Source organism: Lichenostomus cassidix, chromosome 19 (genome assembly GCF_008360975.1).
Source record: "Lichenostomus cassidix isolate B80296 chromosome 19, HeHo_3.0, whole genome shotgun sequence".
Classification (NCBI taxonomy): domain Eukaryota; kingdom Metazoa; phylum Chordata; class Aves; order Passeriformes; family Meliphagidae; genus Lichenostomus; species Lichenostomus cassidix.
In genome coordinates, this window is record NC_139499.1 from 548,659 (window position 1) to 562,100 (window position 13,442).

At 41.9% G+C, this 13,442-nt stretch overlaps 1 long non-coding RNA gene across 1 annotated transcript in view; it reads left to right on the top strand.

The window, feature by feature from the left end:
* Positions 1–12,988, top strand: part of LOC146428917 (uncharacterized) — a 33,870-nt gene extending 20,882 nt beyond the window's left edge. Inside the window, exon 3 of the long non-coding RNA XR_014855709.1 lies at positions 12,899–12,988. This is a non-coding gene — a long non-coding RNA (uncharacterized LOC146428917). The remainder of the gene's footprint in view (positions 1–12,898) is intronic.
* Positions 12,989–13,442: the final 454 nt, after the last annotated feature.

Consider the following 13,442-nt stretch of genomic DNA (forward strand, 5'->3'; position numbering starts at 1 on the left):
GTGGTGGTTTAGGGAAAAAGAGTTCTGCAGTCCATTTCCTTTGGGAAAAAGGAGTGGAATTATTAATGGCTGCAAAGACTTATCCTGTCTAGGGATCTGCAAATTGTCTCCAGTTGCTGAGAGCAGCCCAGTCTCCCAAGGCAGTGGAGTGTGTATTACCTCCCACAGTCAGCAAATCCAGCTAGTTATCATTCCTTTGCCATGGAAGAGCTGAGCTGCTGCTGACCAAGGAGGCTGCACAAAAACAGAGTGTCCAAGTCAAGAAAAGGGTTGAGAAAGCTTGTTTTCACATGTTTGAGAAGCACAATGAAATTACTTTCTCCCAAGATGCCCAGAGAAATAAGATAATAATTTAGTATAATAGTTGCAGCTGGCTGTGTACTTTTCAGTGACTTTTTTTATGTTGGACAATGCTGGCTTCTCAAAATGAGAAAAATATTTTCTTGAAATGTATTTGCTTTTTTAAAACTTACAAGCAGTGTTCCTAGTATGAGCCTTCTGAACATGAGAGAGGTACACCCTGTAACTGTTCAAAAGCCTGGTTGTTAGAGCACTCATCCGATATGGAAGATGGACTGCCTCAAGTCCTTGCTTTACTTCATTGTAATGGTCCTTAAACCGAGCTGGAGATGACAGCTGGATCGACACAGAGACTGCAGTGCTTGCAATGACTGACAAGGTTACTGTGTGTGGCATGCCCCTGCTCCTCACAGACAAGTGTAGTTGAGCCACTCCCACATGTGTCATATGAGTGCTGCATTTTGCAAGGAAATCAATGATGGTGATAAATGCCCCATTACTACTTCATTAGCCACTCAAAGCTATGCAGCCCCTGATCATCACTTCCAGCACTCTGTGATTAAGACTCACCAAAGCTGGGTTCTGGACTGAGTTCTGCAGTGATGAAGTTCTGCAGTTTGTCTGCCCTGTGCTGTGCCCCTGCTTTGCAGTGGTCTGGGATCATGTGAAATAAGGCAAGCAAAGGAAGTTCGAACAGCTTCATGTCCTCATCAGGCCTTTAGAAGGCCTTTAGTTCAGACATGAACTAGGATGATCTGATATTTCAAATCTGTCCCAGACAGATATCAAAAGCCTGCTGCGTGGTCTGGGTTTGTTGTGTTGCAAGCAGTTTTGGTTGCTAATAGCCTGCTGGGCAGCTGGGAGGCCAGACTGATTCTAACCTGTCTTGTGTATAAAAATTACTTCCACTCACATTGTCTCCAGCTCTGTATGGTGCTGACTCTGTGTGTCCCTCTCTTGACAGCAGTAGCATGCAAAACTCAGGTGTTGGCTAACCTATGTTAGAGGGAGTGGTTGGGGGTAGTAAGTCATGAGTGTAGAAGACATGTAGTTTAGTTCATGTGCTGTATTTAGAGAATGGAGGCATCCCAGAGGATTTGTTATGTCTCAGATACTGGAGGGAGTGACTGCCAGTATCTGTGTGAGCTGTGCCTGCTGCACTGATCTGCTGGTCAGGGTGAGCCCTCTGATGCCAGCACAATGAACGTGATGTACATGCATGAGGCTGGGAGAGTGGATTGCAGTAGTTCCTCTGTGTTCTGTTTGTGCAGGAAGAGAAAATTCCCTGGTTGCCTCTCTTTCCCATGATATAGATGCACACAGAGTGTGCTTGAATGGGAAAGAGGAGAGGGAGTGCTGAGGAACAGGGGTGCTGAGGAACAGGGGTGGCAGACCAAGCAGTAGAAGTTGTAAGTAGAAAGCTGTTCATGTCATTCAGGGCAACAGGATTGCAGGGGATTTATAATTTGATTTCCCAGCGTCTAGCTAGCAATGTCTGTTTTCTGTGCTCTTTTTGGGGAAACCTCTGTTCTATTGTTCTCCACTGTCGGGTTTATAGGGTGCCAGGGAGAATGGGGAAGTAAATGGAGTCATCACATTCTAACTGATTACAAGGGAGGCAGAGATAAACCTCCACTGGGCAGGAATGTCTCTCTAACTTAAATATCTTAAAATAATAGTACAGGTAATGTGCAGTAAAACAACCATCCATCTTCTTTTTCGATAGACATTTTAAGTTGTAAAATTACTGAAATCGAATTATAGTTGGATTTATGCTTATCTTTCTCACTGCACTAGCAGAGCAGGTTAGGGATTTATTTGTATTTTTCTGGATGAGGGATTTTTCCAGAGCACACTTGAAGACTGAGTGCTTTAGAAAATCCTTTTCTGTGAGATTTAGGAAAAAGGAAGAATTAATGGAACTGGTACTAGAAAGATGAGAAAAATATTGGTAAAATGGTAAAAAGAATCTTGAGAAAATTGATTTTTTTCATTTTAAACATAATTACATGAAGTGTGTAATTATGTAAAGGCTGTGCTGCTGCTGAAGGGACGAAGTATTGTGCTCAATGTGATGGGTGCGGGGGAAGGGGCAGTGCAGGCAGTGCATCCCCGGCTGAGGGCGCTCTGGCTCCACCGCACTACTCCCGTGGCAGGAAATCACTTTTCTGACGTGGCTGTTAGGCGCTTTCCGCAGAACAACATCCATCATCAGGGTCGGCCCCACAGGGATCCGTCGCTTGGGACTCCTGGGCAAGAGTTGCAGTGATGGGGAAAGAAAACTGCTTCCTGCTCCACACAGTGAGAGTCACAGTGAAGAATGGCCGGTGCTGCAGTGTTAGTTCTTAGGGGGAATTTGGGGTACTCTTACCCTTTTGAGTGCTCTGTACTGCTGTGCTGTACACATACAATCTGCTCCAATACATGGAGAGGGAAAGTGTCCTGTAAAACTGTTAGGTACTCTTCCTTTTGCCTGTGTAAGCCTCAGTGTGTTGCATCCAAGTCACATATTGAATACCACAGACACAAATAACTGTCAGGAGATGATCATGGTACAGTGATGGGAAGTAGCACGTGTTGTCAAAGAGCATGAGTAGATGCATTAAAAAAAAATACACGGTACCTTTTCTTTGAGCATCATAGAGCACTGCAGTTCCTACTGAGGCTTGATAATCAAAAGCACCCAAAACAATTAGAAACCCAAACTCCTGGACTTTGTTCAGGGGGAGCTCTTAGCATTTATTCCTAAGATACTGAATGAATGCCTTACAGCAGCTTAGCAGGCAACTCCTCAGCCAGACTTCAACACCTGACCATCGGTGTGAGCCTGGTTGGTAAATGTAAAGGGTTTAGCTACCATCATGTGTCATGATATTGTAGTAGATAGTGTTTTCTTCAGTGGTTTGTAAGTCCTGCAATGGCATACAGTAATTGCCATCATATTGCTTTTAGCACAGCAATGTGAAGAGCTACATAAGTGAGTAAAGTCTTAAATGATTGGTTTTACTTGATTTGTACAAGCAAGAGAGGCCCAGTGATGTGTGACTTTTTTTTGGGTGTGATTCTAAAGGACAGAGCAATGATAGAGGACGTAGGTAACTAAGGATATTGTAGGCTCCCTGTACTTGGGTAACTCAGTGGTAACTTAAATTTTCCAGCTAAGCTTTTTGCATCCCTGCTGGATTCCTTTAATTGTGTTTAAGGGTTAATCTGTGAGCAGTCAGTGCTTTTTTAAAGTATCTCAACCACAGCTGACTGTAAAGGCTCAAGTAGTACTCAGATTTTAAGAAGGCTGTAGTTTAACTGTTGCAAAATGAGTTTTTTTTTCTCTTATTTGAAACAAATTAGCACTGTACCCTCAGTTAACTATGCTGTCAGATGGCCTTGTCCAGATGGGTTTTCTTTGCTGGGGGAAAGGCTGACAAAGGGTGATGTTTGAATGCTTAGCTGCTTGGTTTATCAGCTGAGGGGTAACCTTGCTGTCAAGAGTGCATCTGTCACCTGTGGTGGTGAGTTCAGGACTCGGAAGAAAGACGTTTCCTTCAGGGAGGTTTTCCTCAGTTACAGTGTAGCCGTGTGAAATTTTGGGGGTGCTATGGTAACAAAGAAGCATCACATGCAGTTTCCTCTGGTTTTCTTTCTAACTGCTGAAGTCTATCATCTTTTTGCTTTCTTCACTTTGATTTAGAATTTTCACTATTTCAGTTGTTTGGCTTATTGAAAACATATAGATAGGATGGCACTGAGAGTGCACACACTTGTCAGCTGATAGCGACAGGCAATAAGTCATGCTGGGGACAGATCCAGGGAGAGCTGAAGGAAATTTGCATTGGGGTGGCAAAAGACAGGGTGAAGGTGGAGTTCTACCTTGACCCTGTGCACTGAGGTCACGGGTACATTTAGTGATGCAGCTGCTTGCAAGTTCTTTACAAATAATTGCTTCTGTCCCTGACATGATACACATTTTCAGACAGATGAAACTGTAAAGACACTTATTTAATAAACGTTTAATTCACTTCTTCTGACTCCAATGGGTTATGCTCGTCCTCTCTTCAGAGCTTTCTAGCAGCATTATGTATCCAAGCTATGAAAATGTATGAAATACTACAAGAGGTATCTCTAATAGTTGTGACAGAACACAGAAGTTTATTTCAGCTTTGATAAGCAACTGAAGATGTGGGTGCTACTCAGATCAGATGTTACTGAAGATGTTACTCAGATTTACAGGATATTAGTTGTTTTGATGCAGAAATTGAATCCTCACAGAGTTGTAATTTTTTGCCAAATGATCCTGAGTTTCCCCCTTGCTGGGCTACAGAAAGCAAGACATGAGCAATTTTTCCCCCTTCTGCTGCTCTAGTCCTAAACAGGATATGGAAGTGAAAACTGGAAATCCAAAAGCAAATGGAGAAAAAAAATATTACTCAAAAGTCAAAGATCTTGTAGAAGATTCTAAAAGCATAGGTACAAAATACACTTACTGGGCTTTTAAAAATTCAAGAGTGGTTTGTTCTACTTAATTCATGTGGTAGGTACAATTTTCAGACAAGTCACTTTTTGAACTGCCACAAGAATGCACTCCAACGACTTAATTTTGTAGAATACAGGAATAAGAATTAACACGCTGAAGCTCATGGGAAGTCTGTGATCTCACCAAATCACACATGCCAAAGCGAGCTTTCAGCATCATCCCTAGAGCGTCACTGGCAGTGAGATGGCAAAAAAAGGGCGGGTAAAGCCATTACTCTTCTGTAGAACTGCAGAGAAAATTGTCCCCTTCCATCCAACTGGGCATACCTCAGCCACCCCTGGGCTGGACACAGAACTGAGGCAGTGTGGGGAGTGGGCAGCCAGAGCATAGGCAGCAGCAGTGAACCCTGCTGTCCCAGGTGTTGGTGTGACCAAAGCAGTGAACCATTCAATTTGTCCCAGGTGTCAGTGCTGACATGTGGATGAATGTGTGCTGCTCTGCTCCTGCCTGGCACCCATCCCTGCTCATGGAAATGCAGGCACAGGTTTGAAGAGGGGCCTTGCAGGCTCACTGCTCATCTTGCTGGCCTCCACACTGCCACAGCTATTCTGTTGGGCTTTTTTTTTTTTTTTTGTTTTCTATTTTTTGTTTGGTCTTTTTTTTTCTTTTTTCCTGGTTCTTACCATGGCTATTGGTCCATAAGAAATGATTTTATTTCTCTGCAGCTTGGGTTAATCTGCAAAATGTGGATAAGTGTGTTGACTTTGTAAGGTAGTTTGGGTGCTAGAAACTGCAGGTGATGAACAACAGCAGGTACTGCAGCTTTCTGTTTGGTGTGTTCTTGGCCCAAGTCTAATATGCAGGACTTTTCCCTTGAGGGCTTGAATGACAGGAAGAAAGGGGGGAAGTTGCTGCTTCATGGTGACTTGTGACTTCTACATAAAACATTTTCTCAGAACTAATTAAAACTTTGAGAACTTAAATGAATCAGTGCTGTGTAACTAACAGCTTATGTTAAAGGCTTTGAACAAATATCCACAATGCATCAGTAAACATGCAAATTACTTTTTCATGTTGGGATGTGTCTCACTGCAATGCTGTGCATTGATAAAAAGTTCCTCTGTGATTGTATTTTCCATAGTTTGAAGTTTATTGGTTTTTCTAACCTCTGTTTCAGACCTTTTAAGATAAGGAGAAATAGTCTTTAAAATGACTTACCAAGCAAAATTCGCTGTGCTTCAGCAATAACTAGCGAAGTGTCTAAATTAAGGACTGAAACAAAACGGAGACTGGTTACTGTTCAATCATGACAGTTCACTTTAGTAATCTCCTTTAAAGGGGATTATTGCAGCTGTAAAGTATTTTCCCATGGTTGTGAAGACAGTTGTAGAGAAGATTCATGACTTGCAAAACTTTTGTTAGGTATAGTTCACTCCTGAATTATTTAACTGATGCTGAAAAACAAACCTCAGTTTGGAGAGGGAAAGGGAGGGGTGTGGATTGAATGGATTGAATCCAGTAATGAAGATAATTAGAAGCATGGGATTCTTTTTCAGTTAGTTTTTCATATGCAATAACCCTCTCTTGCTTGAACTGTTTCTGACACTCCTAGGCTTTTTGGATCACTTCTTACCTTTCGTCTGTGCATAGTACAACCGATCAAGCAATACGGTTCTGCCTTTGACTAGTTGCGAGAATGTTAAAGCTCTGCAACTGCTGCCTGATAGATGCTTTTGGCAGAGAACTTTTCACTCTCTGTGGACTTCTGTAGCTTTTCAAGAATCTGTTTGTGTTTGTAACCACTTACCAATTCTTTAACCTTGGTGCTTTTTAGGTAGCTGGGTGTAAGAGCGCAGGTCAAGAATGACACATCCGCTAGCACAAAATCTCTACTTTGAGCTGGCCTCTTTTCCTCAGTGACATTAACGCTGCACATCTTTCTGTGATGGCTGAAATCTTTGTTGGGATTTTCAAACTGACTCAGACTGTCAAAACAAAAATTGTGTGCCACCAGACAATCCACATTTCCTAACCTACGAGTGTCACCCTGGTAATGGACTTGGGTGTGTTTTAGTCTTGGCCCTTTCAAACCTGGTGTACTTGAGTGTGAGCTTTTGGAAGCTGGTGACTTGTGCAGTGCTGTTAAAGAACAAGCTGACCATATTGGATTTATTTGTTAGGCCCATGTTGCAGCCCAGAAAAAAACAGGACATTATTAATGCAATCGTACATTATGAACACTGATCCTTGAATTATGTTTTGTGCAGACCAAATCACTTTCCAGGTCAGCATTTGCTGCTTTCACAGTGTGGTGTTTATGTACTGGAAGTAAATAAAAGAATACCAATACTGTTGCAGGGAGAGTGAATGATATTCCAGATGATTGCAGTGAGGAACATTTATCCCAGTATGTAGTAATACTGGCACAACTGAGGGAAAGAGCAGAAAACTGCAGCATTTTAATGAGGACAAGAAGGGAGAGGTGGAGTGGAGCAGGATCTTCTTGTGCTGACTTTGACACCAAGGAATATACATTGTGCAACTGTGCTCTGCAAATTAAATGTTCTGCTTTCATGCCCTTCTTATTCTGCATGCCTTAATTAAAAGCCCATTTCCTTTGATTCATGAACTCAAAACTGGGTAATGGTGTTAAACAAACAAACATCTGACTAAAATTCTGTCTACCAGATTAATTTTGTAGTAGTTTAGTGAATAATGGCATATCATTAAGGGCGGATAGTGTAATTAAAACCAAGTCAGACTTCATCAATGGAAGTGGCTGTCTTTCTGGGATATTGCAAATTTCAGCTTGCATTTCAAGAAAAAGGAAAGAAGGTGTGTTTTTCATCACAAATTATATAAGTTTTGCCATTATACAGCCTCAAAATGTGCATTCATTTCCCAACTACTTGAAAAACAAAAAATTAACATGGAATGACCATACTTCTGAGTAGTGAGGCAGAAGAGCTGAAAAATATTCATATGCTTCAAAAGTTGATTATGAATGAGCTCTTTGTCCAGGCCTACTTTCAAGAATATAAACAGTATCATACTTAGGATAAAAAGATCAGTGGCTGATGTAAACTAAATTCAGCTAATTAGCCCAAGATGATAGCATTTAACTTCTCAGCTGTTTTCTGATAGCTTGGTTGCTCTCCATTTCCCTGACTAGTGCCAGACGTTGCAGCCAGTGTTGAAGCAGAGCTCTCAGGGCATGCACAGCCTCTTTGGCTGTGTGTTCTAGGCTTTGTAGGTTAGTGTGGCACATGGGGGTCATTTGCTGGTGGTGTTGGCTTGTTTGCTTCATGGTCCCTGCTTTTTAGTTCTCATGAAGAGGAATCCTCAGAGTGAGTCTCATAACAAATTTTTGTGAAGAAACAGGTTTCTCCCAAACAGGCCGGAGATTAGGAAAGGAAACTTTGTGGCACTTATGCAGAACACTTTGTATTAAACTATATTTGATGCATTCAGCTTTGGGATTCCCAGCGAAGAACACTGACCTGTTGCAGCAAGTCCAGAGGAGGCCACCAAGTCAGTTAGAGAGCTGGAGCAGTTCCCCTATAAGGAAAGGCAGAGCTTGTTCAGCTAAGGCTTTGGGATGACCTAATTGCAGCCTTACAGTTACCTGAAGGTTTACATTAAGATATCAGGAATAAACTCTTCCCTGTGAGGATGGGGAGGCCCTGGCACAGGTTGCCCAGAGGAGCTGTGGCTGCCCCATCTCTGGAAGTGCCCAAGGCCAGGTTGGATGGGGTTTGGAGCAACCTGGGATAGAGGACTATTCCCTGCCAAGTCCTATGGCAGGGACTTGGAACTATTTAATCTTTAATGTCCCAAATCATTCTGGGATTTTGTATTTTGGAAGGACTCCTTATTTTAGGTTAGGGCTTGTGCTTTAAAATAAGAAATATGCTGTGCTGGACACTGCATGATTTAATCATATTCCTTTCAGTGTTAAGTGGTGGAAAGTGAGCTTGTGTATAGAAATGGCTATGGCTTTCTTCTAGGTGTGTGGAAGCTCGACAAGTTGGCTTTTGTGCAGGAAATGGTACTAGAAAATGTTCTTTGTTTTACAGAGAATTTTCTTAATTTCCTTTGTTTTGAAACAGATTTTGTACTTAATTTTAATGAATTTAGCTGGTGAGTCCAGGTAAAATGAGGCATTGTAGAGCATCTACGCAGAAAAACATTGCTCAAAGAGTGATTGAATGCTTTAAGAATTACATTGTACTAGACTCTTGTCTTGGTTTGAAAGACAGGTGTCTGCCAAGAGAGGTTGAACCCTCCCTTAGGACAGAGAATGTGATTTTCCCCCTCTCTCCGATTTATTTAATTTTGAAAATCAAGGGCTTTCAGGCAAAGGTATGGGAAAAGGAATATCAGTTCTTTACTAGTATCTATAAACAAGCAATAACAATAATAGCAACCACAACTAGAACCAGAAACCAATAGCAGATGACTTGCGAGCTGCCAAGCCTTTTCCCGTGTGGTGTAATCACAGTTGCAAGCAGCAGGGGCGCTGTTGAGCTCCTGGCTGGGGAGGGCAGATGCGATGACTCCTGAGCGACTGCAGGTGGCGCTGTGGCGCAGGGTCAGGTCAGCCTCACGCAGCTGGTAATGGTGGACAGGCTGAAAAAGCAGGCAGGGCAGCTCGGAGCGGCAAAAAAGCAGGGCAGCAGGGGCAGGAGCTGGCTCTCCCCAGCTAGCTACTGAGGTAGCAAGGATTTCTGCAGTCACAGCAGATGCCGTGGTCTCATGTGGCAGAGGGCGGGGGCAGGCAGCAGAGGCAGCCGGACTCTCTCGGCAGCTGCTGCGAGGAAACGCAGCCCTGGGAAACACGCCCTTCCCAGTGGGAAAAAAGGTTGAATCAAAGCTCACCCAGCCAGGAGAAGAAAAAAACAGGGCACGGTTGGATTTCCTCTGGTCACAGCCGAAAAGCAAAGAGCAGCCTCTCCTCTCAGCGTCCGAACCACGAGAGAGAGCGTTCCAATGCCCAGCTCGTCTCTTACCCTGCCCTGCCCAAGCACACCTTTTGTCTTTTACAAAAGACTTGATGGCTCTAAACACCCAACTATTTGTTGCTTAGTAACAGTGATGGAGAAAAATTCCAGGCCTTCCCTAAACTCCGACAACTCTTTATTTCCTTTTAGCTTTTAGAATCAAGCTATTGGTTCTTCCTATAGCTTAAAAATCTACTTGTTGGTAACAAAAACCGACTTAATCACTTGATTCCAACAACTGAGTCCTGACACAGGCATTACAGAGAGCCAAACTTGTGAATAAGCTTGCCAATGCTGATATTGGTGCCTTGGTTTCTGCAACAACTGGATCATGATTATGAAGGAATCTCCCATTACCAGTCTGAAAGACATCCAGTGTGAGATTTAGCCAAAGGCTCTCCCTCTGTTCTGCCAGGAGCCATTGCACAAAGAATACTGGCCTCAATTTTCAGGCCCAAACATAAGGTACATTCACCCACCTCATGCAACAAGATGTAGCACACCTTTGATTAGCCTTTGATATTTTACCAGGTAAGGCTGCTCACATCTGTCATGGTACCCTATGCAAAGTGCTATTCCAGAAACAGAACTTCTACGCTTCAATATGTGTGTAGACTGCTAAACTTCTCATGATTGTCAGTTCCCAGCTTCTTTCCCTTGCATTACACCAGCCAACTGGAACTCTGATAAAGGAGTTATGTGCAGTGATGACAAGAATTGATTTCCAATTTCCTGTAGAATGACTCTATCATTGCTTGTGACTCAGGCAATTTAGTTTATATTACAGTGCTGGCTGGGGGCTATAGATCACCCTGACAGTCATCTAGTCACAGAGCATGCTGATTTTGACAAGATATTGAAAGGGATTTTACAAGATTTTCCTTTGTGATACAACTCAAAGTGCCATTTTCTATTGTTGGATTGTGTAAAGAGATTTTGTGTGAGGTAGGATAGAAATATCAGGCTCAGTTTGTTGAATTTGCCCTTAATCTTTGTGCTTGAACGCCTGTGGAAAAACTGAACATTTTTCTTGTCTTGGATCTGGTTTAGAACATGTAGTGTCTGTATTAAGTCAGACAGAACTCTCATGGGTCTTTTCTGGAGTGGAAGTAACAGCTGCTTAGGGCAAGAGTGTAAGAAAGACAGGTAGGAGTGGTCCATTCCTGGCTGTGCCCTGGAAGATACTGCCATTGGTGATCTGGAACTTTACTGGGTTGGGTGAGCAAACAGAAATAGAGGCTATCACTGCCCTCATTCAAGTTTGCTTTTGCTAAATGATGATCTGGTTTGCTCTGTCAGTGCGTAAAGCTGTAGCACTCTGCTCTGTAGTGACCCTAATCATCTTTTGACACTGGTGACCTGTATATGTTCGTGGAGCTGGTGGGAGCATGATGTGTGGTTGCTGCTGCTGCAAATACTGCTCTTGTTCAACTGTGTCACTGCTAACTTGAGCACAAGGCTCTGTGACAGCTGAGGAGGGCACTGAGGGGTAGTGAGTGATTTGGGTTTCTCTGACATTCAGTTAAAAAAAGCCAGGAATGGACTTGAGCTGGGAAAGTCTTCTAGGTTCCCAGATATGGCTGAAGTGCAGGATGTGATGGCAGCAGCTGTGTGCTATTTAATGGGAATGGAACTTAATGCAGCCTGTACTTTGTGTGTGCTCCCACAAAACTCATGGATGTAGAGGTACCAGTATTTTAATAATCATCCATTCCAGATAAAGAGAGATATTTTGGAGCAGTTTGTGCTTGTTCACATGAAGCAGCTCATTTTGCAGGAGGTGCTCTGCTGAGCAAGTACATTTTCATGAGGTCATGGGCATTTGTGTTCCTCATCACCATAATATTTAATTGCTTTGCCCTTCATCCTCATGTATGGGAGATGCTTACATTATCCAGTTGTTGGCAAATGGAAAATAGAGAGCAAGAACTGTAAAGGTAGGTAGTCACCAGAAGATGCAGAGAATTCTTCAGAAGCTGAAAAGCCTCTCTCCCTATTTTTTTGCATCTTTGTTTGGATATCTCAAAGTGTGAAAGGCCTCCTATTTCAGTTAAGCCTTAAGTATTTTTGAGAATAGGTCCATGTGTTTTCTTTAACTTTATGAAAGACCTGGTGAGTCAGGGAATTAAGCAAGGAGTTCCTAATACTCTGATTTGCCTCCTTGGTTTAAGTGGAGCAGATATAGCCATTGCTTGTCGATTTTGTCAAAATTCTATCTTGCAAAATGAATGAAAGGGTAAAATTAGAATTCAGACCTGAACAACCATATACAAAATAGGGCACTGGAATGCTTAGCACATGAAATCCTTAAAAGTATGAGTCAGACACCACTGTCCTCCTCTAACGTGACTTCCTTAAATTAAACTATTTCTCTTTCTGTCTTTAAATGAAAGTTTAGGGTTTAATTTGCTTCAGTTTGTCAGGCAGGATGAAAACTGATGAGACCAAGCAGAAAGTATTGCATTTTTAATTGGATTTTTAAATTCAGCATTTATAGGAAAATGACAATTACAAAAGTAAACCGTACCATCCTTCATGTTAAGCTTGGAAACAATTTTTTTTTCAAAGTATTCTTGAGGGCAAAGATGAAGACTAGGTAGAAGGGGGATAGTGATTACACATGGATTCTGTGTATTTACAAAGTACCCATCATCATGGGGCTCAGACACTGATAACAAGCAACACATTAATTTCATTTTGGTTTTAGAGCTTCCACCTTGTTGAGAAGTCTCCTGTGAGGAACTCTGGGTGGAAACTCCTTTTGCTATTTTCAGTATCATAGTTTAATTCCATTACAGAAACTATTGAAGTGCTGCCTGGATTTAGATGAGCTCTGTGGGAACCTGAAAGATTGAGTTCTGCAATTGGCTTCACATTTTTTGTCTCAGTTATGTCATGTGCCTTATTTGGGTTGTAACAAGTGAAACAGACTTATGCAAGGAAGATGGTTCTGAGAAGATTTAATAGGAAGGAAATCAGACTCCTTACAAGTAGATTGAGCTAATCCATGCAAAGATGAAAAAGAAAACTTTGAAAAGTGGTGAGAAATGTTTGGAGGAGTGATGAATGCCCAAGTGTTAAAAGTATGTTTAATAATAATGGAGAAAATATAAATTGTTCTCTTTAGGTTGTTTCACTGAGAATGGATAATTTCTTTTTTTTGTCTGAAGCAATCAGTGTTTCATGAATTTTTCACTCTGAAATCTTCTGAGCAGGTAAGTACATTTCCTTTTTCTGTTACTCTGTCAGTACAATGGTAGTTTGATGAAAAGTAGTAGTATGGCTTTTAAGGTTTCTAATTATTTCTAGGATTCTCAGCCTTTATTAATTTCAAAGCATTTGTTTGGATTGTTAGAAAAGTATTTAAGATTTCTGCTTTTGGAAGTAGTGATTATGCCTTGCAAATTGTGTCCTTGATTTGTGGAATGGCCTGCTGAGGTGGCAAGGGCTATGTGTTGTCTCATCGTTTTGGAAACCTGGGGAAATTTTTTTGGCTATTATGGTATTTTAAACTCTGGGAAATTTAAAATGTAGCTTTCTGTGTATTTGTCCAATTCTACAGTAAAAGCAAGTTTGACTTTTAGCTCACTTCTTATTGCAGAACAATCCATATTTGGCAGCTTAGCCTGGAAGTAAATGGCCAAAAAAAAAAAATTCCGAAACTGCTGTCT